The 26,293-nt window shown below is 43.1% G+C and overlaps 1 protein-coding gene across 1 annotated transcript in view; it reads right to left on the bottom strand.

The window, feature by feature from the left end:
• GPM6B (glycoprotein M6B) overlaps positions 1-26,293 on the bottom strand; it is a 159,416-nt gene that overhangs the window by 132,802 nt on the left and 321 nt on the right. The gene's annotated exons all lie outside the window — the stretch shown is intronic.

Below are 26,293 nucleotides of genomic sequence, written 5' to 3'. Positions count from 1 at the left end.
TTTGCACACAATTATAATGGCTGCATTATCTGAGCTATCAACCAATCTTGGCGACAAATCTTGAGAAATGACAAAAAGGTACACATGAGACCAAAGAGAGAATTATGAAAAGTATATGCAAATTGCCAATACCATAGCCACTTGAAACCAGCAATGCATGGGCATAATTCCCCCCATCTTATTCTCATTTTATGGCATGTGAATGGGATCTCTTACCACAAAACGTACAAAAATAGTTCATACCTGATCAGACCCCATATACATCCCTTCAACTAAATAATCAGCGTTCATAACACCATCACTCATCACTAAGACATTGACAACACATGTCCTTGAAAATGATACACTGCAAAGGACACACCATCAGACATTCGATGGCATTCTTTCTCAAAATGCATATCCTCAGCCAGTGACCAGAAAACATCGAACAAATCCAAATTGCAGAATATAGCGATAGCACAGCGGTAGGGCGTTCGCCTTACAAGCGGCCAACATGGCCGACCTGAGTTCGATTCCTCCGCCCCTCTCGGAGAGCCCTGCAAGCTACCGAGAGTATTCGATATGCCAGACACAGTAACAACAAAGTCTCCAATGGAGATGTTACTGGGCCCGCTCGAGCAAATCGACGATCAACGGGAGGGCCTTTACCTTTTTACCTTACCTCATGATATCTGCCTAGCACAGATCGGAGGAGACTGAGGAAACATGACAACAAAAATGGCATATAAGATCTTGCACTAGATGGTGGGGTATTAAAAATGACAGAGAAGCAACTGGTAAAATGCAAATTGATACCGTGGTTCTGCCGGCAGTCATTTCCCATCAGAATTGCCTGGTTTTGATAATGACTATGGAAGATGAATGGGTAGGCGAGGTTGGTGAAGTGTGTCTAGGAACACTGGACTATTTTTATTCTAAAATCTGAAATCTGAAAGAATTGAAAACTCAGCAAAAGCTTTTAAACGGAACAATGTTTAGTTCTGCATATATAGGGTAAAATTTCTGAGAGATCTGTCCAGGAAATATTTGAAACAACATTTTGGTTGTTTCCAAAAGGGGCTAAACTTCCCATTTCCTGACCACAGACTTGGCTCAAAAATATCTATTGAGGAACCAGAGAGATAGAACAGCGGACAGGGTGCTTGGCTTGCATGCATTTAACTGGGATTCGATACCGAGGACCCCAAAGCACCACTAGGAGTGATCTCTAAGCCCAGAGCCAGGAGTAACCTCTGAGTACCTCTCCCCCAAAAAAATCTCCTGAAAAAAATATACAAGCATGAAATCCCATCTAACAGGACAGTACTATCTGGGTGATAACTTTATTTTCCAATCAACATTTTTTTCAGAATAATTTCAGAACTATTGTAAAAATAGTACAGGAAATTAGCAGAGACCCAGTTTCCCTCAATTTTAATGTCTTTGCATCAGCATGGAGTAACACTGTAGCACTGTCCTCCCGTTGCTCATCCATTTGCTCGAGCGGGCACCAGTAACGTCTCACAACAAATTGTTAGACTTGTTGTTACTGTTTTTGACATATCAAATACATCATGAATAATTTGCCAGGCTTTGCCGTGCGGGCAAGATACTCTCAGTAGCTTGCCAGGTTCTCCGAGAGGAGCAGAGTAATCGAACCCGGGTCAGCTGTGTGCAAGGCAAACACCCTATCTGCTATGCTATCGCTTCAGCCCCAGCATGGAGTATTTGTTGCAATTAATTACAAGTCCCACCAATGCTTCTATTTGTGCCCCAGGACGCTTTTGGTGGGTTTATTTACACACACACACACACACACACACACACACACACACACACACACACACGGATGGTGATGAGCTTGATGTTGATCCCTATTTCCAGAGCACTCTCCATGGGCCAGACTCTGTACGTATCTCCATAGATCACTGTATTTAATTCTCACAATATCAGACGCCTTTGATTATTCCTATGAAATGGAGGAGGGGACAGAGACCCAGAGAAGTTAAGATGCTTGCTCCAGAGCCTGAGGAGGAAAAGAGTGGAGTCAGCATCCAAACAGGCCTGGTTTCCAAGGGTGCACTGCTGACTACTGCAGCTGTAAGACAGCTGAGAGCTCCCACAGCTGGGCACCGAAGTTTCCCACCTCCTGCGCATGTGCGCTTGGATTTGTTTAGCGTCAGTGAAAGCTTTGACTTTCTTTCTCTTGGCGTCCCCCATCTTTGGGGCTAACCTGTCAATAATACCTTTGTGAGCTGTCATCTACCACGATTCTCTCCTTGCAGCTTCACCCAAGGCACATCTTCTAGAATTGCTCAGCACTGACATGGAGTTCATTAACTTCCTTCGGGAATAAGCTATTACACAGGGGAAGTATCAGAGACCAAACCTTGAACATGCTGTTTTAGCTTGTAAGTAATTCATTCTTCAAAGGGGCTTAGTGGATGCAGGACAACGGATGCGTTAAGACGCTGCTGCAATAAACAACATGAAGAAAGCGTTCAACAACTCAGAAGAGGCACACGGATTCTTTCATGCAGTCAAGGAAAAGAAGCTATCCAGTGACACATTTATAGCTATGTTGCAAGGAGGGTAAGAAATACAGCTGAAACCATCGTTTGGAACAAAACTTTCAATAGCACTAAGGTGCTAAGTATAAGTACACTTCAACAGGCTAACTGATTAATCAATTAATTTGGTTTAGCGGCCATACTCAGCCATGCTCAGGGTCTACTCCTGGCTCTGTGCTCAGGTATCAGTTCTGGCAGTGCTCAGGGAACTATATTGTGTGCCAGGGATCACATACATGCAAGTCAAGCATCTGAACTATTACACTATATCTCCAGCCCCAAAAGATAATTTAATAATAATAAAGATAACTTTAAAACAATTTTTTCATGGACCAAACATAAATAATCATAGCAATAGCTTACACACTGAGTATTTACCCTGCACCAGGTATTAATAATGAATGGTTAGCTTAAACACTGATTGTCTTGCCAGATACTGCTCTATGCCCTTTATCTTTAGGAAATCATTTCCCCACTCATAGAGACTTTCTTGTTCCTGATTTTCAGATTTGAAGATCAAGACCCAAAGATGTGCATTGTGCAGGTCACTGGCATTGAAACCCACACGTCTGCCTCCAAAGTGTCCTCCCTAAACCATGCAGTGAATCTTTACCTTAGCTTTACAATCTGTGCATGCGAATGACATACAGATATATGCATGTGATCAACATAACCAGTGTTGTGGTTGTGACATTGATGCCACAAGTTATTCCTAGATAAGCTTGAGGAGTTTGAAAGGTCCTAATCGGAGGAGAAGAATCATTTCCCTCAACTTCCACACCAAGCCTCCTCCTGCTCTGCCATAAGTTGCCCTCGTGAACTGCCTGACCAATGGAGTCGTCTCTATGGAAGGAAATATGCTGGGTCTGTGTTGTCTAATTGAACAGCCTTAAGTCATATGTTATGGCTGTGCATTTAAAAATGTGGCTAAGGAACACGTGCTAGGTGAAAAGGAAGCTCAGATAGAGAAGAGAGCACCAAATAAAGGGTGTTGTGAGGATCCTCCCAGGGTGGGAGAAGCATGCTGAAAGTAGTCTATAGACCAAACATGATCACCACTCAATGCCTCTCTTGCAAAACACAGTACCCAAAAGAAGAGAGAGAGAACTAGGGGGAATGCCCTGCCACAGAGGCAGAGTGGGAAGGGGGGGATGGGGGCTGGGAGGGATGCTGGGACCCGTGGTGGTGGAGGATGGGCACTGGTGGAGGGATGGGTACTTGATCATTGTATAACTGAAACCCAAGCACAAAAATTTATGTCTGTAACTTTACCTCATGGTGTTTCACTAATAAAAAAAAGAAAAAAGAAAAAAATGTGGCTAAGGACACACACCGAACTCAACATGAAACAGCTATCATACTGAAAACAGGTAGAGGCCACTAAATGGCTACCATTTTGTCCTTTACAGTTGCTTTTCAACTAAATTCACCCCCAAGTGCTTTCCTTCTTTATCAGTCTAGCTCAAGCTCTACTGAAATAAAAGACCACTCAGGGGGTTATACCAGCAGAAACTCTGGGCTCAGTGTTGTTGGTATAGCATTCATGGGATACATCACAGCCCTCAGTTATAGGCTAGCACATGTGTCTCACCAAGTGAAGGGAGGGAAAAATATCTCCTTGCATGTTGAGAATGAGATTTGCTTCAAATGGGCTGGAACAGGTTTTAAAATAAGGCAAACATGAATGCCACAGATGAGTCCCCAGCCCCCTGACCTGCCCAAAATACTCCACAAAATTGAAGACAATACCATTCCCAAGTCCTTCCCCAGAGCCAGCCACAGTAGGTGTCCATTTCTTCCTTTGTCCCGAATTTTATTTTTGTAGCTGAGAACACTGAGGCCAAAAGGAAGAAGGTTAACAATCTTACCAAATAGTCACAGGCTTGGTCGATAGCAAATTCAAGAATAAAATCCAAACTATTGGTTTCCCACTGCTACAATTGAATTCCAGAAAGCAGTTTCCATTAAGGAAAATATGACATTTCCCCCCCTGCCGTTTCTCTATTGAGATATCTTCCACGGAAAAATAACTCAGTAGGGGCTCCAGGGATAGCTCAATGGCTAAAAGCACTGGCCTTTCAAGAAGAAGACCAGTAGTTTAATCCCTGGTGCCATGCACAGCCAGCAAATGCTGTCTGGGATACCAGTGATACAAGAGCCTGCATCTCCTGCATACAACAAGGTGTGTATGTCTGTGTGTGTGTGTGTGTGTGTGTGTGCGCGCATGCAGCCTGAACACACTGTAACTACAGACGTGGAAGCACTCTGACCAGAAGTGTGGCAAGCATGTATGTGAACAATTAAGTGATCTCCAGTCAACATTACCATCAGAATGTGCAGGATTCTAATGTGTGTGACCCTCTGCAAACCGCCCCCCCCCCCGTTATTGCAACAATCACAGTATCAAAGGAGAGAAAAGCAGAAAAGAAGAAAAAGGAAAATCTAAATTGCAGAAAACACTTTAGCCTCGGAAATCATCTGACCTCTTTTACATTTGTTCTTTCCTTATGATTCTGACATTTATATGCAGTTGGTGCACCAAACAATGACTAGGGAACAAGAGGCCTTGGAAACAATCTTTTTGCTAAGCACAACTAGAAGAAGGTCGGTATGTTTTCCAAATTGGACAAAATAACATTTGATTAGAATACTCAGCTAAACAAGGGAGCCAACAATGTGAAGTCATGCAATGAAAGTCATGCTATTTAGCTTGGGAAATTTTGCAAGAATTCCTGCGTTCATCAGTGGCAGGATGGGACATTGTAAGAAAATGCGTTTCTCTGCCTCATGCCACTAAGACATCTGCCACGTCCAGTACTTGATCATCTTCTGGTCCTTGACTCCTCATATGGTTAGAGTAAGAGGACTACTGTAAATTCCTACTTTAACCAGGCAGAGAGTTCCAAAGGGCTGGAGCACAGGTTTTGCATGCAGGAGGCCTGGGTTCAGTTCCCAGAACTGCATGATTCCTCCTGAGTAACATGATGAATGACTTATGGGCACAGAGTCAGGCAGAACCCTGGAGGACTGGAAAGTGTGGCCACCAAATCAGAAATTTAATCAATTACATTAACTTTCCACCTTGATCTGTTTATTTTGTTTCAACATCAAGGCCATGGGGATCAGCAGACTTACTGTATCCATTTTATTTCACCCCTGAGAGAAAAGCAGAGGGTACTTCTTGGTAACTTCTCTTCAGGTGAAAAAGATCAAGTATTTATGATCAAATGTTTCTAAGACTGAAACCTACATGCTTATAATGAGCCAAAATGGCGGGAGATGTTAAATAGGACCTTAAAAATGGCAAAACAACGCCAGCTCACCCAAGTCATGAGAGCTTTGGAAACTACATGTATACCTGACCTTGAGGTAGGGGCTGCTTCAGGGCTGGCTGTAACTTCAAATTAGCATAATTTTACATTATAAAATATCCTTTTTCCTGGAACCCTAGCCAAAATGCAAATTAAAAGCAGGAAGTGAGCCAAGCCTCTAACATATTGAACAAATGTTACTAAATACTTAGGCATCCTCTCCATCCATCTTGCTTACAGTCTTCATTTTGGAGCAGTTCACAGAGCAAGGGGCTGTGTACTGAAAATGTGTTAATGCTCCATTGTTTTAGGAACCATCCTTTACCGAAGCATGGCTTTGGTGATAACTGTCACATACACTACCTGCATCTCACATTTGCTTGTTTCTTTGTTGGTTTTTGAGTCTTCCCAGCAGTGCTGGGGGTGCTCAGGGCCACACCAGTTAGGCTTGGAGGGCCATGCAGTGCTGAGAATTGAACCCAGGGTTCTATGCATGTGCCATCTCCAAGCCCTGCTACTAGGATCTTTTAAATTTGACATGTGGGGGCTGGAGCAATACCACAGCGGGTAAGGCATTTGCCTTGCATGCGGTAGACCTAGGTTCGATCCCCAGCATCCCATATGGTTCCCTGAGCCCTGCCAGGGGTGATTCCTGAGTGCAGAGCCAGAAGTAACCCCTGTGCATCACTGGGTCTGATCCCAAAAGCAAAAATAAATAAATAAATAAAAATAAAATTTGACCTGTGTATTATTCATTTGGAACACTGACGGACTTTCCCTGTTCTGAAAGAAAAATTAAATTATTCCAGTGTTTAATATTTTTAAATGTGAAGGCTTACACTATATATTTTCACCTGCTTTATTTCTTTTCAATAGATGTGGCAGATACTTCTTCCTACTTTCTAATATCTATTTCCCCCTCTTCTTCAATAATATGATTATTGGTAGACTACCTAGGTGCAGATTGCATTTTCCAGAGTCACATGGACTTAGATGTGATCATATGACTAAGTTCTAGCTATTGAGAAGTTATATGTGAAACTTCCACAGAAGCATCCGCCGACATTTGCTTCTTCTCATTAGTAGGAATACGAAGATGATGGCAGGAGCTGCTGCAGCCATTTTGGAGCACGAAATGGAAGCTAAGTCAAGACAAACAGCCTGGGTCTCAGATAACAGTGTCTCAATCATGAACAACATTGTATCTGTATATCTCACAGTGATTCACTAAAGACAGTGCTGCCACATAGTAAGGACTCAATAAATGCCCATGTAATGGTGTACAAGTTCATGTCATATATATGCACATACCATATGCATGTGTGCACACGTGTATATTTGTGTAGTGGCTATGTGTGTGGCTACATATATGCACATATGTTTATATGCATATATGCATGTTATATATACCATCTATTTGGGGGCTGAGGATGTGACTCAGTTGCAAAGAGCATGTTCTGCATGCATGCCACCTAAGCAGACTCTGGCATAAAAAAAACACAAGAAAACAAAATAAATAACATTTATTCTCTATGAAATGGGCACATCTATATGTACTGTATTTCCATTTCTTGATTGATAAACACATATATGCTGATTTCTTTATTTTTATTTATTTTGGGTTTGGAGTGATGTTACAGTGAGCAGGGCATTTGCCTTGCATGCAGCCAACCCCAAGTTCGATCCCTGACACCCCATATGGTACCTTGAGCACTTCCAGGTATAATCCCTGAGTGCAGTGCCAGGAGTAAGCTCTGAGCACTGTTGGGTGTGGTCCCAAAATGAAAAAAAAAGAAAAACAAATAAAAATAACGCATGCACTTCCAGCCATTTTGAGCAACTCTCCTGACCAAAGGTATATTAATTCTACAAAAATCAAGTTGCTTCATTTGAACAGGGTACCATATCTGCACAGTGGAATACTATGCAGCTATTAGGAAAAATGAAGCCATGGAATTTGCTTATAAATAGATTAGCATGGAGTGAAACGTTGAGTGAAATGAGTCAGAAGCAGAGGGACAGGTGTAGAATGACTGCATTCATTTGTGGGTAAAGGAATACACCTGATAACCTTTTATTATCTGTATTGCAAGCTATGAGGCCCAAAAGGGGGGTGGGCATGGAGAGAGAGAAAGAAGAAAAGTGCCTGCCATAGTGGCAGGCAGTGGGTGGGGTGGGGAGAGAAACTGGGACCACTGGTGGCGGTAAAAAGTACACTGGTGAAAGGACAGGTATTGGAACATTCTATGACAGAAATTCAATCATGAAAAACTTTGTAAATGTATACATCACTGTGATTTAGTTAAAAAAAATAATAAACGGGGAAAATAGGGTACCATTCTGTTCCGAGTTCAAAGCCTAATCAAAACTCATTTTCCTGGGCTAATCTCCCTACTAATTAAGTGCATCTGCCATTCCCATAGCCCTAGGGGTTCTGAAAGACTGACCAGGCGTTTCAGTTGCTCTGCCCAACCTGAGGATGGGGAAGTGACCACTGGGTACAGAGTCGAAGGTTGCACAAGGCAGTCTCTGGACTAACCACTGAAGCTTTGAACTATGTTTCCATTCGCTGTGATCAAGGAGCTTATTTGATCCACCACAAAATTTGTTAAAAGATGACGAGTGCTGGGATCAAAAGCTAGTTCAGGGGTAAGGTGCTTCCCATGCACACAGCCAATACAGGCTCAATCCTTGGGTAGATAATCCTCTGAACACCACCAGGAGTGATCCCTGAGGTCATAGACAGGAGTATGCTTGAGCACTGCTGAGTGTGACCCTAAAATAAGAAAACAAAAGATGCTGGACCCAGGGATGTGGCTCAGTGGCTGAGTGTATGCCTCACATGTGTGCGGTTGTGGGGTCCATCCCTGGCATATGCACACACACACACACACACACACACACACAAAGATGCTAACATAGAAATCAAACACACTCCATCAGTGAAAGCTCCCGTGAAGGCAGAAATGGATCAAAGAGAAGTTCACAACTGAAGAGCTTCCACGCCACAGTGCCTCGGGTATGGGGACTGGGTAGTTTAAAGACAGACACTGTTGTCCTCTCCCATGTCTCCACTGTGGCATATGCTTATATCACCACTGTGTATGCAGAATGCAAGTTAGGCACAGACAAAGCTATGCAAGTTGCGGATTGCCACTGACCTAGAATCTGAAATGCGCCGGGAGCCTCTATCATTAGCAAAACTGGCAAGTCTCAGAAGACACTGAGGGTCAGATGCCACCAAGTCCTCTCCACAAAGGAACTGCGGAGTCCCTAAATAGTCCCTGGAGGTGACTGCTTGAGAAGTATAGTAGCCTTCATGCTCTCACTTGAGTTTAGAGAGTTCGTGGGTTCCTTGAGCAGTGTGTGTATGTGTGTGTGTGTGTGTGTGTGTGTGTGTGTGTGTGTAGTTTCCAGCTTCAAAAAAGAAAAAAAAGTAAATGGATCTAGGACCATGAGCAAACAAAGAAAGAGATGGTTATATTCAAGATCAGTGTGCAAGGGACTCAAGTGAAAAGTGGGCACACCCATCAGGCTCCCTGCTGACTGCAGGTACCCCAGTAGCATCCAAGCACCACTCCTCCCAAGTCCCGTGGACAGCTGGAAACTATTCTGGGAGACTTCATTCAGTAAACATGGCAAGGACCTGTCTCCTATTGTTTAAATATCCAAGGTTTTAAATGATGGCAATTTCAAATCTCATTAGCACTTTATACTCTTAACCTCCTTTCTTTCTCAAGACAACTTGTGACCAAGTCATCTGCTGAAATGCCAGTTAAATGAGGGGTGACTCAGTGGACATTATGTGTAGCAAATTACGTGTAGAGATTTTTATAGCCATCAAACTAGATATTTTTAAAGCACGTTAGCAGGGCCTTCTAGGACCTGCCATTTTAAGAGCAGTTACCATGGCAACTGCACTATAGCCCCTCTCTTTTCTACCCTAAAGATAAGTTTTCATAGGTAATAAAATTATAAAAATAATTAAATGAAGCGTTCCATTTCAGATTGTGTGATGTAAGAGACTGGAATTGGTTGGGCATGGGAGCAATGATTTCTTTTCAGGTTTCAGCCATGAAACCTGGTTTCTAAAGGAAGCATATCGTAATTTGATGGTAGTTGTGATGCTGACTGACATCACTGAATGGCTGATTCTGTGTATTTTGGATCATTTTTATCACCAACCACCCCCTAGCCTCCTAATTGCATCAACTATCAACAATGATTTGCTACGTTTAGAAAATGCCCTTTTGTGATAGGCCTGATTCTTCCCAGATGAATAGCTTCAGTAGGTTGTTTGCTTAGGACAGTAGTAATATTAAGATAGGAAGGCAGTAATATTAAAATACAATTAGGTCTGAAACTTACTCTTGCTCTCATTAAAATTGCTAAGCTGCTACATAAAGGAGAAATGCCTGCTGCGTAGTAATAGACAAGGAAGAAAAGTATACTGGGGTTGGTACTATTCTACCACCTAAAAAATGCTTTTTGTACACATTTATGCCCTTTTGCTATTTATCATAGTTTTCTCTACTCACAGGAACATGTCTCCCACCAGACTGGGATCTCCCTCAAGACCTGTTCATCACCTAGTTCTTGGCCCTACACTGGACTTGGGTAATGAAGGTGTAAAGTAAAGCTGGCAGGTTACATCATCTACGTTGCAAATAGGGTCTTTGATGTTATCAGTCAATGCTGCAACATCACAGAGGCTAACTATGGATGCTCAGGGTGAGAGCTAAGCCCATAAGCACTGCTGTCTCTGACTGTGCGAGTGATATGTTAAGCCTTCTCTGTAGTTTTATTCAGACATTGCCTCAAGGAAACGGGAGCAGAGATGATCCCTAACTAAAAGTGGAGGTAATATATAGAGAGAGGCAGATCTTTATTGCCTTTATCGTCTCTTACTTTCTTAACTTCTTGACTCTTCATTAAATAAGCTACCGAGAGTATCTTGCCCGCATGGCAAAGCCTGGCAAGCTACCCGTGACATATTCAATATGCCAAACACAGTAACAACAAGTCTCACAATGGAGATGTTACTGAGCCCGCTCAAGAAAATCGATGAATGACGGGAAGACAATGACCGTGACCGTTTTGCTTTGAGGGCCTCAGCCAGTGGTGGCTCAGTGTTTGCTCCTGGAGTGCTCAGAAATCACTCCTGGTGGTGCCTGCAGGACTATGTGCTGCCCAAGATAAAACTTAGATTTCCCGGATGCACACATCTTTTTAGCCTTCTCTCTAGCCCCTTATTTACCTATTTGGAAGTACCTGCTTCAGAGAAGGAACAGGAGAAGTCAAAAGTTTTATGACAGAGATTTAAAATAGTAGTAGCCAATATGGTAGCCATCACCAAGGTAATGCTTCCCAAATCTTATATAAGTGCTCATGAGCTATTCCTGGCTCTGTACTCAGGAGTAATCAAACTAGGGTCAGTGACACGCAAGGCAAGCAACTAAGCAACTACGGAAATTAATCCTGTACAATCTCTCCAGTCCATGCTGCTCAATTCTTAATTTCATCTTCAAAAACACAGTTATACTCATTTCAATTAGTGTCCAGATGTGTTCAGCAATATTATAGAAAAAGTATGAAAGACTAAAATTTTTAAACAACCTGTGTAAAAGTTTCAGTGTATGATGGAATATTTCATTTGTATCCCAAATATGCTTAAGGTGCCACCTAAAATTTCATAGTAAGACAGAGATATAACTATCTATGTATAGGTGCCATCACCTCCACAATAAAAGAGACAGAGCTCTCCTATGTATGGGATAAAAATACATAATAAGGGAAAAACACGGTCAAAGTCATTGCAACTGAACATTGTGTTCAAGAACTGAGCTTACATGATGTGGAGGGGTTCCCGGGACACTGGTGGAAGTGGGTTCTCTGGTTATGGGTATATTACCTCAATAAAATGGTTGATTAAAAAAGACAAATATGGGGCTGGAGCGATAGCACGGTGGTTAAGGCATTTGCCTTGCATGCTGCCAACCCAGGTTTGATTCCCAGCATCCCATATGGTCCCTTGGGCACTGCCAGGAGTAATTCCTGAGTGCAGAGCCAGGAGTAACCCCTGTGCATCACCGGGTGTGACCCAAAAAGCAGGGGACTGGAGTGATATTACACCAGGGAGGGTGTTTGCCTTGCATGCGGCCAACCCGGGTTCGACTCCCAGCGTTTCATATGGTCCCCCAAGCACCACTGGTTGTGACCCAAAAAGAAAAAAAGCAAAAAATTAAAAAATATATGTCCATTTAGAAATAAGCTGCATTTAGAAAGAATTAAGAAATATCAAAACCTTATTGTACCTAGAAATTATCACACTTTAACCATTTAAACTGGAAATACAGAGGGAAAACTTTCCTGCAAGTGACAATAGCTCATTTTCTATTAACCACCGGGGGAATTTCATGATACATAAATGAAATAATCAACTGGCCATTACTAGGAAACACTCTTCAGTGCACCCTTAACATTAGCCCTGGCGGGCATGCACAAAATTAAGAGAACTGAGCACACCCAAAGTCCTACTTCCAGAGTGGGTGCATGGGAGGTTGACTCTTCCTTTTAACCACAGAAGTCACTTTGGAGGTGATGCACACCCTAATTGGAGAGACAGAGAAACTGAAAGATCAAGTTCATTAAACCTGAAAAAGAATCAGATGCCAAACACAGCCACAATGTTTCCCCCCAAGATAAATGGTTCTTTGTGGGGACCACACCTAGCAATGCTCAGGAGTGGTGTGCTCCTTCAGGGTAGTCCCTGATGGTACTTGTGGGACCATGCAATGTTGGGGATCAAACCCAAGCCTCCCACATGCAAATCCTACACTCCAGCCCTTTAGGTTGGCTCCTGGATCTCTTAAAAATATTTAAGACCGAAAATAAATGAATAATGAAAAAAATTATTGGTTTGCTTTAATGTGCTGCATTATCTTCTTTTGTATTATGAACATTTGAGTGTTTGCTAGAAGGAGGTTGAAATAATGAAGAACCAAAACCTTGGCAGTAAAGAGAATTTCCTGAAGGTAATTATGACTCAATTTTCCCACCACCACGTGGGTAATGAGTGCCTTGGTGGTTTTAAGGCGCAGTGGCTGGCCAAGGAAGAAAACAAGCAGTTCCAAGGTGTCACCGCATTTGAGATCCCAGGACTAGGGAGGTGCTATCACAGAGCACTCCAGACTAGAAGGCAGCTCTAAACTGGTTCCTTGTCTAGAACATCTTGTCCCATTTCTACCCAAGTCCCCAACCTTCCCAGGGACATACAACATAAAGATTTGCATTTGCAAAGATTTTTTTTGCAAATAATCATCTGCAAAGATTATTTTTTCCCACTTCAAGAGTTGCAACACAGGGGCCGGAGCGATAGTACAGCAGGTAGGGTGTTTGCCTTGCATGAGGCCGACCCAGGTTCAGTCCCTGGCATCCCATATGGTCTCCCACACACCACCAAGAGTAATTCCTGAGTGGAGAGCCAGGAGTAACCCCTGAGCATCACTGGGTGTCACACAAAAAGCAAAAAACCATTTTTTAAAATGAGTTGCATCAGTTAGTCGTTAGTCACTGTTTTTCAACCTTGGCCCTCTGCACTCTTTGGGAGCCAGTTGACTCTGTTGGAGAGGGGGGATCCTATGGATGAGCGCACGTAGCAGTCCATGGGTGGTGGTAGTCCTTGGTTCTAGTCCATGGGTGCGCTGCCTCCTTATCCCTTCTCCCAGGCTGTGACAACCCAAACTCTCTCCAGGCATTGCCAAAATCAGCTTCCACAGAGCAACATTGGTCTGATGGATAAACTCATCCTCACACACACAAAATGCCTCATGGGTGCCTCTTCAGGGCTCTGAGGTTTCTGTCTCATCCGCTCCCCAGTGGGATGGGGTATGGCCTCTGAGCACTTCAGAGAGAACTTTGCCTGAGTAGAAAGACAAACTTGACCAAACATCACCAGGTCTTTCATTAACAACCCTCAAAGCCCCACTTACTTTCGTCATAGTTCTTTCAAACGATTTCAAATGATTTCTCACTTGTCATGTGAGGTTGCATACCTGCAATTAAGAAGGAGAAAATACCACTGTTTTTGTTCAGATCCCTACATGCTGAAACAAGAGGACTAAAGGGAAAAGAAGCTGCACTGCTCAATGGAGACTTAAGTTCTAGAGTTTCTATGCTGAGCGAACACTCCAAGACAACAATATCTGACAAAGAAAAGTGAATTTTAAGAATCAATTCTTATGATTGTACCATTTCTGAATTGATGGGTCTCATTTTCCTAACTCTGAAAGAGCCTTGAATATGGCACTTTTTAAAAAAAAATCTCAGGGCTAGGACGAAGGAGATGTTACTGGGGCCTGCTCGAGGTAATCGATGAATAACAGAATGGTCGTGATCGTGATTTCTGAATTATTTATGTCTAAGTGTAAAACTGTGTGTGCACATGTGTGTATGTGTGTGAGGCCTGGTGGGGGATGGACCATAGAGACGATAACATTTCCAAGGATATGTCTGAGAAGAATTTACTGATGCGATTTCTACTACCTCCAAATAAATAGTTTGACTCTTTGTTGAGGAATAAGAATATTTCTGTGAAGTGATGTATAACATTCATACACATAATCTCATTTGACAGATGAATGAACTGCTCTCTGGAATAAATCACCGCTGAGCTCCTGTTTACAGGGTGAGCGAGTTGCATAAACTATTCCAGAAGATATTTCCATTAAGCTACGCAAGGAAACTAGTTAATCTTGAATCAATGAGAAATGTTCCTTTTCATGGGTAACATCATCAAACGCAGAAGTAGCACTGCAACAGGAGCAATGCAGTTTAGATCATTCTTGAGTGATATTGGCTGTATCACTCTAAGATATGAGTGGAAAACTGGAATTTTTCCCTCTTTCAACTAAGATAATTTTCTCTTGAATTGGTAAACTTGATGGTTTTTTTGTGTGAGTTTGGTTGAGGGTACTTTGGATTTGGTCTTTGGTTTGGCGGCATACTCAGAGGTGCTCAGGATCTACTCCTGGATCTGTACTCAGGGATCACTTGTTCAGGGTTCTGAGGTTTCTCAGAGCATGGGTCACTGTCACTGTCACTGTCCTCCCATTGTTCATCGACTTGCTCGAGTGGGCCCAGTAACATTGTGAGACTCATTACTGTGTTTGGCATATCGAATATGTCACGGGGAGCTTGCCAGGCTTTGCCAAGTGCGGGCGAGATACTCTCGGTAGCTTGCCGGGCTCTCTGAGAGGGGCAGAGGAATCGAACTTGGGTCAACCACGTTGGCCGCATGCAAGGCAAACGCCCTACCCACTGTGTTATCGCTCCAGCCCAGAGCATGGGTATTGCTACAAATTCCTTTTTATTGACAACCCTTCACGCTGGATTTTCTGATCTATGTCATCTCATGAGCTTGAGTTGTGTTTCATTTCCCCATCTCATCTATTGTCAATGACTCTCAAAGTCCTTTTTCACACCTTCTATTTCAGTCTATTCCATTTAAAATAGGATAGAAGTTGTTTCTGTACCCTGCCTCCCAGTGCAGCATTACATATTAAGGTAATTAATAAATGCTTTTAACCATAATGATTTAGAAGCCATAATTTAATCATAATGATTTTCCAGATGGAAAACATCACTGCGTTTTAAGATAATGTTATTACCGTTGATCAAATGCTGCGAGGCATAAGAGTTCACATCACGTGATTCCATTTATTTGAAGTTGGAAAGGAGGCAAGAAATTGGAAAAAAATTCGAAGTGATATCCATTTGGGGTGAGTGTCTGAACAGGAGTTCACAGGGAATTTCTGAGGGTCTGATGATGTTCTGCTTCTTCATCATAGTAGTACTGATTAAGTTTGTAAAGATTCCTCAAACTGAATGACTGGGTCACGCCACTTTTTATGTGTGTATATTTACGTAGTCCTATTACTTGATAACAAAATTTTTAATGATTTGTTAATATTTACGCGTTTTACAAAAATCTAAAATAGATGTGAAGAAATAATATCATAGAGCTCTAAACAGCTTTTGGTTATCTAGCACAATGACTTTACAAAGTGGTAATGATTCATGTAATGGAATTTCAGAACTTTATGTTCTAAATTGTAATGCTTATGATGGAAAATGTCAGGATACATCACACAATAAAACTAAACTGAAAATACGAAATTAAATAAATGGCTCTATCGAATAGTTATCACAAGTGTTGGATTCCTTTGCTAATTGTACCTCCATTTTTTTGCTCAAGAGACAGATGCTTAGATTTCAGCTGCCATTTTAAAACTCACTGTTTAAACTTGCTTTTCAGGAAGTTGTTGTGAAACTACATTCTTAAACCAGTGGCCTGACGCACATGCAAAAGCGCAGATTTTCTAGGATGCTTTTAACCTTTGCTTCCAACATTCCTGATCTTTTTACACTAGAATTATTTTTGCAAATATGCTCAGATCCCTTGCAAAACACCAAGATCCGAGGGGAAGAATTCTGGGAGAGAAGAAGGCAGAGCAAAGCAATGAAGTCAAAGGCTTTTCACGAACAAGCAAAAATCTGTCCTTTTTTCATTCACTTCCCCTCTCAAAAACATGGGGAAAAAGTAATGAAGTCAGGACAAAGCGGAACATGCCAGAAGGTGGCCTTAAAGGCTTAATCTACGTGGATTTGATTACAGCTAAGGAGATGAATTCTAAATTTGGAAAGGCCATCAAGGTAATTAAGAATGTTAAGAAATGGGACAGGGAGCTTGATATCTTTCTACTTAAAGAAGAGAAGAAGAGAACAAAAGATGGAAACCATTATAATAAGCAGAACCAAGTTCACAAAGATTCAATCCTCTCAGACACAAAGTGTACTTGAACATCAGAACAATGTATCAAGGAAAGTCAGGCATTTCCTTGTCCCAGGGGTGTTTGGTCTCAATACTGAAATCATTTCAATACTAGTTAACGTCAAAGAAACAAAGTTCATTTGACTGCAAGTCTCTGTGTTATACCTCCAGATTCCCTGAAGATGCTGGGTAAAATACAAAAAACCCCATGAGGGTTGAAGAGAAAATACAGGGTTTAAAGCACATGTCTTGCATGAAGCCAATCCTATTTCAATCCCTGGCACCACACGGTTCTCCTTACTAGACCCAAGGCCTCCTGAACACCACTTGAAAGCCATTTCCTGAAAAAAATCCTTCTACAAAAAAAAATAATGAATCAGCCCTTGTGGAAGGGATACACTTTTCTGACTAAGTATCTTTCCATTCCACAGATATGCTCCAACCAAGTCCTCAATAACTCTGATTTTTTGGTATTCGGAAGTACCAATTTTTTAACCCCTCTTACTCTAAGGAAGTGTTCTTAACATGAAATGATTTTGATATCCCCACCCCTACCCCGACCCCTCTTGATGTCATTTGGTCATGCACAGAGACATTTTGGTGAGTCTAACCAAGGAGTTAGCACTGGCACCTAATGGGAAGGGGACGGAATGCAGATCAACATTCTATAGTATACAGGACAGTCCCTCAGCACAAAAATCATCCAGTTCAATATTAACAGTGCTGAGGTTGAGAATCCTTGCTCAAAAAGTACACTGGAAAGGGGAGGAAGGAAATTCTTTTATTTTATTTATCTATCTCAGCTTCTCCAAACAAGGAAGCAGTTAATAGTCCTACTAAAAGTAATAAGCAAATGCTAAGCGATTACTCTAATCCAAGATCAATTACAATAGATCTTGTTATACCTTATAGCATCAAGTTCAAATATTCTGAACTATAGACAGCTATTAAGAGCAAAATTCAAAAGATTGGGTTACTTTTTCCTTTGGCGGCTTTTTTCCCTCTTACAAAGTAAATGGTTTTTACTTCTAGGCATTAAAATTCTATTTCTGATTACTAGAAAACATGCTCCTTTTTCATAAGGGATCATCTAACACATGCCATTATCAGGGTACTAAGTACATTTTTAAACAATGGCCAAGATTGATCAGGCAAAGTCAAGAGAACACAAATTACCTACATCACCAGGAATAAACAGAGGAACATCACCACAGATCTTACAGATACCAGGATTAAGCAGGCAATACTCTTGTATTGTGAATTTTATGCTAATAAATTGAATAACATAAAATATTTCAAGTCCTTGAAAAACACAACTTCTCAGAACTTAAAAATAGCTTAATAAATAAATATAATCCACAATTTAGAACATCTTCACAAAGAAAATTCCATATCCAGGTGACTTGACTGGGGGTTTCTTTAAATATTTAAAGAAGAAATAACGCCACTTAAATTTTAGTATTGTTTGGGGGAAGAGTTTTGAAGCCACAGCCAGCAGCATTCAGGGACTACTTGACTCAGGGGTCACTCAGGGGATCATATGCAGTATTGGGGGTTAAACCACTGGAGTCAGTCACACACAAGGCAAGTACCTTAAACCCTGTTGTATCCCTCCAGCCTCACTTTATTTATCAAATAGTCAAGAACTCAGTTCTATTCTAACACACAAACTTTCTGGAGTTATACCGAAGAGTTATCCCAGAAAAGCTCACTTCCTTTCCTCTTCCACTTTTGAAAGTAGAAGACAATAAACAAGTTTCAAAACATTTTGCAAGAATGATTTACATGTGGAAAACTCACAGTGTCAGAAAGGAAGTGAACTGATATGCATATGATACCCTATTAGCAACAGTATTGCAAACCACAGTGCTTGAGAAGAGGGTGAAAAAAGTGAAGGAAAAATAGAGGCAGACTCACAGAGGCAGGGTGTGATGGGGGGATGGGGGGTGGGAGGGATACTGGGATCTGTGGTGGTGGGAAATGGGCACTGGTGGAGGGATGGGTATTTGATCATTGTATAATTGAAACCCAAGCACAAAAATTTCTAAGTCTGCAACTGTACCTCGTGATGTCTCAATAATAAAAATTTTTAAAAAATAGAGGCAGACTGGGGTGTGGGGAAAGGAAATTGGGGACACTGGTGGAGGGAACTGGACACTGGTGAAGGGATTCATGTTTGAATATTGTGTACTTGGAATTCAATCATAAATAACCTTGTAACTTTGTAATATATGGTGATTCGCTAATTTTTTTTAATTTTTAAAAAATGATTTTCCTCAATTGGTAATCAATCTGTCTTTCATCTCCTTTGTCTTCCCTAAGTCACTGTCACTGTCAATGTCATCCCATTTTTCATCCACTTACTCGAGCGGGCACCAGTAACATCTCCATTTGCCCCAGCCCTGAGATTTTAGCAGCCTCTCCTTACTCGTCTTTCCCAACAGTATTGGAGGCTCTTTCAGGGTCAGGGGAATGAGACCCGTTATTGTTACTGTTCTTAGCATATTGAATACGCCACGGGTAGCTTGCCAGGCTCTGCCGTGCGGGCAGGATACTCTCGGTAGCTTGCTGGGCTCTCTGAGATATGTGTGTGTGTGTGTGTGTGTGTATTCCCCTTTATGATTTGTTGCCTACTGTCTGAACCCCATCAAATATGGTGTGGTGTTTATGGAAAATTGGTAGAGAGTGTCTTAAGATACTCCCTAAATATCCCTAAAGAGTGTCTCCTACCAGAAACTTCATATAAGCTACCAGGCCTCACACTTTTCAAATTCCCTTTACAGCTTTATTTGGAACTTTACACTAGACACTAATGATTGATTTTATTTTCTTTTTGGGTCACATCCGGCAATGCTCAGGGGTTCCTCCTGGCTCTGCACTCAGGAATTACTCCTGGTGGTGCTCAGGGGACCATATGGGATGCTGGGAATCGAACCCAGGTTGGCCGCGTGCAAGGCAAACTCCCTACCTGCTGTGCTATCGCTCCAGCCCCTAATGATTGATTTTTATCTCTCTCCCCCCCACCAAGGGTTTCTTCAATCTCTTCCTGGCTTGTCATTTCCCTCCAACTATTCATTGTGATTCTCTGTGATAACAGGTTCATGATGCAGCTCTTCTCTGGCTCATCCTGTCTAACGTGGCTTCTCTTCCTGCCTCCCTCCTCCACACTCAGACCTTGCTAATATCCTCAACACCTCCTTTTTTTTGTATCTCTGTAGTCAAGTCCTGGAACATTCCCTCCCAGGGACTGAACCCTTTCATCCCACTCATCCTTCCAGACTCAGATTATTACTTTTTAGAATCTTTTATCATTTTTTTAAATTTAATTTTTGTTCTTTCTTCAGATGATGATTTTTGTGGAGTTTTTTTGGGGGGTATTGTCTGCTTGGTAGCCAAAGCTACTCCTGCCTTGGTGTTCAGGACTCCAGGTGGTGCTTGAGAGATGACCTGGTGTTAGGGGTTGAATCCAAGCCTTCTGTATGCAAAGCATGCACTCCAACCTGTTGACCTACCTCTCTAGCTGCAGCCCTATAACAAAGGCAGCTGCCTCCCCACAGTGCACCCTCCTCCTTCTCAGACAGAGAAGGAATGAGTCCAGGACAAAGGAATAGAATGAGTCCCTCAGACAGAGGAAGGAATGAGTCCAGGAGCCCGTACTTATAATTCAACTAGAATTGATTATCGATTTCTCGTAGATGACTTGTGCTGACCTGAGACCAGGACTGGCTCTATTCCCTTGTGTCTTGAAGAGATAACCCAACATGTGGCTTACCTGAGGGGCACTCTTGGAAGTCTTGTGTCTTCTGACCCCCAGAACCTTTATGGTGAGGGGTATGTGACAGCAACTTAAAGCTGAGAGCCTTGGAACCTGCTGGTCGTGTGGCGCTGTGATGGGTGCTCGTGTACTCGCCACCTCCTCACCCCACAAACAGATGCAAACCCCAGTCCCCTGTTACCTTTCCATCCTCGGGACAATGTGGTCTTTCGCTGGAACAGCTCCCCCAGCATTCCCAAACTTCAAAATTTTGACAACAAGAAAGTACTTTTCACCAGAGATATGAAAATGCTTTAAAACACCCAAAGCAAAACATGAAAGACAAAAATAAAAAGACAATGAAATAAAAAAAAAAACAAACTGCTCTCAAGGGCCAGGAATATTGCTCCATAATTGGAAGCCTGTCTCATGAGCTGGGGGAGAAGGCAGCTGGAATAGAGAGGGGATCGCTAAGTCAATGATGGTTGGAGGGATCGTTCGGGATGGGAGATGTGTGCTGAAAGTAGATTAAGGACCAAATGTGATAGCCTCTCAGTATCTGTATTGCAAACCATAATGCCCAAAAGTAGAGAGAGAGTATGGGGGGAAATTGTCTGCCATAGAGGAAGGAGGGCTGGAAAGAGGAGGGGGTATACTGAGGACATTGGTGGTGGAGAATGTGCACTGGTGGAGTAATGGGTGTTGAATCATTGTATGACTGAAACTCAAACACAAAACTTTTGTAACTGTATCTAAGGGTGATTCAATAAAAAACTGCTCTTTAAATTGTGTTTGTATCTGCCTAGGCAGTCAGATTCTTTCTCAAGTAACTTCAAATTCGGAAATACTGTTCAATGATAGTCTGTGCTGAAAGTATTAATATCATTAAGGAATATTTATCCTATTTAAAGTTGTTTTATCAGAGTTTGTAATATATACTTTACATATCTTGAAATCTATACATTTATAATGTAGAGGTACTTTTCTAAAGGGCATTTTATTTTATCATGTTTATGCTTTGTGGTCGCCCCTGGTAGTACTTGAGACTATTCATAGATTTGTGCTTGGACGTTGTACCCAAGCGGTGTTCAGGGAACCATGTGTTGCTAAGGATGAAACTAGGGCCTCCTGCATGCAAAGCCCATTGTACTGTATAACTGGCCCAATAAAGTACATTTTCGATACCAAAACATGTATTCTTTCAACAAATATTTGTGGCACGCAGTGAACATCAGGATACAACTATGACTTAAGTTATCTTTTCTCTTGGTGTAGTTGGTACTTGAAAGGAAAACATTAAAATCACTAACAAAGGGCTGGAGAGATAGCATAGACATTCAAGTTCTTGCTTTAAATGCTGCTGACTGTGGTTTGATTCCTGGCACCAAATCCTAGCCTCTGATTCACTGCCAGGAAGGACTCCTGAGCACAGAGTCAGGAGAAAGCCCTGAGCACTGCCAGGCCCCAAAACTAAAAACTAAAACTAAATGCATAAACAATTGGCTAAGAGTAACCAGATCATGTTAAGATTGTAAAATACATGACATTCATTTGGCTTTTTAAAAACAGAAGCTCCCTTACCAATCTCTACCCAATGGATGCAACCTGGTACCCCATGTTCTGTAGTCTATGAAAACCATACTGACTAGGGACTACTGCTCCCATCAGCTGATTCGGATCTCTGAGAAGAGTCATTTTTATTAGTTTGCAAACCTGTTTAAAACATTGTGCTTGTCACTATAATTATAAAATTTAATTCAAGAGTACGTATATTAATAAAATCTAAATATCCAAACAAAAAGAGTTGTTCTCTCTGGAAACCAATGTGACTGCCCTGGAGTCTTCTGGAAAGACAGTTGCTCAAATCAAAATGGATAGGGCAATTTTAAAGGCGGAATGGGAGAGAGAAAGTGATGCAAAAGAATCCTTCACACAAGTTTTTATTTTAGTTCTGGGTGGAAGTCGCTGTGTTGTCACATACCTGCTCACTGGGGGTCACACTCCTGGCCTCAGTACTCATATATCTTTGGTTGTGGTATTCAGCAGGGGTTACACACTGAAGTTGTGCTGCTCAACACACCATAATCACACCTTGAAAAACCCATCCCACTTTAAAAGAAATATTAAACTGGAGATCTGAAGTCAATGAATGCTGGCCATGTTTTCTTGGGAATGTGTTTAAGGGGCTTGAAGCCACACCCAGTAATGCTCAGTGGCTGTTTATGGCTCTGTGCTCAAGAATGACTTCTGGTGATGCTTGGGGGACTATATGTGGTGCTGAGATATAACCAGGGTCTGTTGAAGAAGCCACATGCAAGGCAAGCAGGGAACCATGTGTTGCTAAGGATCAGGTGAGATTTTTCTACAAAGCCTTTGGAGGGGTCAAATGATTTAGGCAACCCTATCTGCTGGAGGGCAACGCTCCTAATTTGGTACTTCTGGTTATCACAATAGTGGTCTGTGCTACTGGATTTTGAGGCATGTGCAGAAATTCAGCCTGCATTCTGCAACCGGAAAGGAGGGTCCCTGGTGAACTGTTACCAGGTCTATACTCTCAAGGGAGGGAGGGCAAAATCCAGAGGCACAGACCAGGGATATGTCCCAGTCATTAGAACCCCTCAATGTCTGAACCCCTCAGCAAACCTTCATGACCAACTTAGTGTGTTTGGGTCCCTGGTGACACCCTTCTTCATTGGAGCCCCTGAAGGTGGCTAGGTTCTTACAGGGAGAGGCAAGCACTCAGAAACCAAGCTTGGAGCAACGCCAACTGCCCTGGTGGCAGGCATGTCGGAGATGCCAGCATTCAAGTCAACTACAAAAAGATGCCTGTGAGGCTGGATTCATGGAAACAAACAGTGTTTCAACAATTAGGAGTGCTTTTCTCATGTTTTTTTTTTCAAGCAAGCATTGCTGTCTTGTTTCTTGGATTTGGGGGGTAAATTACATGGTAAAGACCCAGAGAAATCATTTATTTCATCAAATCCTTTCTTGGTGCAGTCAAGTGAGATTGAAAAGATAAGAGATGGTACTGGGAGACCTCAGGCTGACCCTGCTTCCCTCCTTATGTCCTGGCTCCATGGAAGGCCACACCTGGAAACTTCTTAGGAAAGCCCAAAGAATCAGAAACTGCTTTCTTGTAAGGAGAGAGCTGGTGATTTCTATGCGCATTGCACGTGCTACAGTTCCAGAAGACCTGCTGGAAACCCATTGTTTCAAGTGTTATTGAGTGAAAGGCTCACCATTAAGTTCACATGCTTTATTAAAACCCCTTAGCACAAAATGAATCATAACCTTCGCTGAGCCATTTTGCTGTGACTGAAAGGGGGTGAGTAGGAGAGGGAGACCACAGGTACAATGACCCAACAGGGGAATTCTTTAGCCAGCAAAAGAATTCATTTCAACCCACGCTTAGGTGGTTATGGTGCATAAGACAACTACTGTAGCCCCTTCCCATGCTGCCACACAAGCAGACTTACTGAAGGGTCAGGCACATTTCAAGCATCCATTGCTCTGGCTGTATTTACAGGAAGCAACGTCCAGAGGCAAATGCATGAGACCTAGAGAGCAGATTCTGCTAACTAGGAGCTGGGGGAGGAGCAATGGGGAGTGACTGCTAATGGGTACAGGAATCCTTTGGGGGTGATGTCAGTGTTTTAACAGTAGCTAGAGGTGAGACTAAAACCCCCAGACTTTGTACACTTACACGTGTTAATTGTACGGCATGTAAACTGTATCTCAACAAAACTGTAAAAGAAATCTCTCAATTCAACCACTTTTTAGAAAACCTCGGATTTTGTTTTGGGATTCGTTGAAAACACAAAATTGTATCCCCACTGCTGTTTATTTTTTCTACTTTAAGGCTTTGAGTACCTTGAAATTTTGAGTTGTGTAAAACTCACCCATTTACCAGTGAATTAACCGATACTCGGTTAAGGAAGTGACTTGTATAACAAATGAATCCCAGCTCAATGGACCAATGGTCAGAATTTCTCCAACATTAAATCATGTCAATTAAGGCATTCATAAGGGTATGCTCAGTAATTAAATACATCTGGAAAAATAAAACCAGTTCGTGGCCCTGTGGTCTATTTACTAAGACTCTACCCAAGGAAATTGGTATGTTTCCTTTTTGGCATGAAGGGAACTTTTTTTAATGTAAAAACTCAAAACTAAAACCAAGGATACTGCCAGAACCAGTGAGGTATGCACAAATTAACATAAATTGGCAATTGAAGTGCAGAACCAGCAATTGTCCAAGACACAAAGTACTTCCTTGAGAACAGGCCTCTGGCCTGAGCTTTGGCTTCATGAGAACTGCATCTAACTTCCACACCCACTTAAAAAGAAAGCCAGTCCCCAGTTAATACCCCCAAGTATTGTCAAAACCTTGGGGCAGAAGGTCTCCAAGTGGTAACTCGATGCTCCATTTCCAAGGATACAAACCTGAATGCCTAGTGTTATCAAGCCCAGATAATGCCGGGCGTTATCAGGCCAGAACTAGTTTCATTTCAAGAAAACCGGTCAGTGCTTTTCCTTACTGTTGCACTTGGGGGCTCTAACCTCTGTCGCCCCCCGCCCCGACCCCAGCAGGTTGCAGTCAGTTGACTTTTATGCAGGAGCCTCATTTAAGAGGAGCGTCAAGTGATGGGATAGCTCAGGTTGGGAGACATGAAGAAAAACAGGGATCAGAGTTACAGCTCACACAGCCCTGGCCTTTCTTGCCCTAGTTCTCCCCAAACTTTCGGGTAAGAAATTTCCCCATTAAATTCGGGAGCCTTATTTCTTTGATGATGATCATCTAAGTGAACGAAAACGAAGCGTTTAACTAGAAAATTCTCGGAACTTCCTTTTACATGCAAAATAATGGACTGTCCTTGTTAACCCCAGCAAAAATTTTAATTGGTATGACATTCTCCTACTTACCCCCGCGAGCGCGCGCACTCACACACACACACGCACGCCCGCGAGCGCGCGCGCACACACACACAGACACACCCCACTCAGTTCATAGCATAAAAGTGTTGACTGGAGTCAGGGCCAGGGTTGAGGGTTGGGAAACAGGGGGTCGAACAGGGCGTTCCCAAGCCGGGGCTTCTCGGCAGACCTTCCCCTCGGGAAAGCTTCGGCGGGCTCTCTTCTTCTTTGTGATTCTCCTGTGCGGAGTGGGGCGGGGTGGGGGTGTGGGGGGACGCTCCCCACCTAATGAGCCCACAGGGAGGGGAGCGGCGGGAGAGGTCCCAGGTCCAGAGCTGGCTCTGAGCTCCAGGGATCACGTTTGCGGCTCTACCCTCGTCCCTCCACCCAACTGCAGGGACACCCGCCAGGCACCCGTGTCCCGGTACACTCATGTCGCTGGGTCAGGGCTCCGAGAGCCACTATCTCCGTCCCCTCCCCTCGCTCTCCGCTTCCATCTCCCGGGGTGCGGGGGGTTCAAAGCTCACGGTCCCCCAATCAGCTCTGGAAAGACCCCGGTATGCGGGGAGGGGGTGGAGCTGGGGGGGTCCTAGGGAGGGCGTGAGCGTTTCTTTAACGTGAGGTAAAGGGGAACAGATCATATTGGGGCGCGATCCCCTCGGCAGAGGGACAAACCCAGGGAATGTCGACCCGCCATCCACCCCACACCCCCCACACCCCCGCCCCGCGCACGCCGGGACGTTGCACCCGGAGCCGCAGCCCGGGACGCTCCGTCGGCTCCGGCTGGGCCAAGCCTCCCGGAGGGGTGGAGGGCCAGCTCGTCTCCCGTGGGGGCGCAGCACATGGAAGGGGGTGCCAGGTGCCACCGCCGTGGCGCACCCTGTCGCCGGGACCCGGCAGGGAGGCACACCTGAGCGTTGCGGGCACCTGCGCC

The sequence above is a fragment of the Sorex fumeus genome, unplaced genomic scaffold (assembly GCF_029834395.1).
Source record: "Sorex fumeus unplaced genomic scaffold, SorFum_2.1 ptg000086l, whole genome shotgun sequence".
Lineage (NCBI taxonomy): Eukaryota > Metazoa > Chordata > Mammalia > Eulipotyphla > Soricidae > Sorex > Sorex fumeus.
This window is presented reverse-complemented; position numbering and strand designations above follow the sequence as displayed.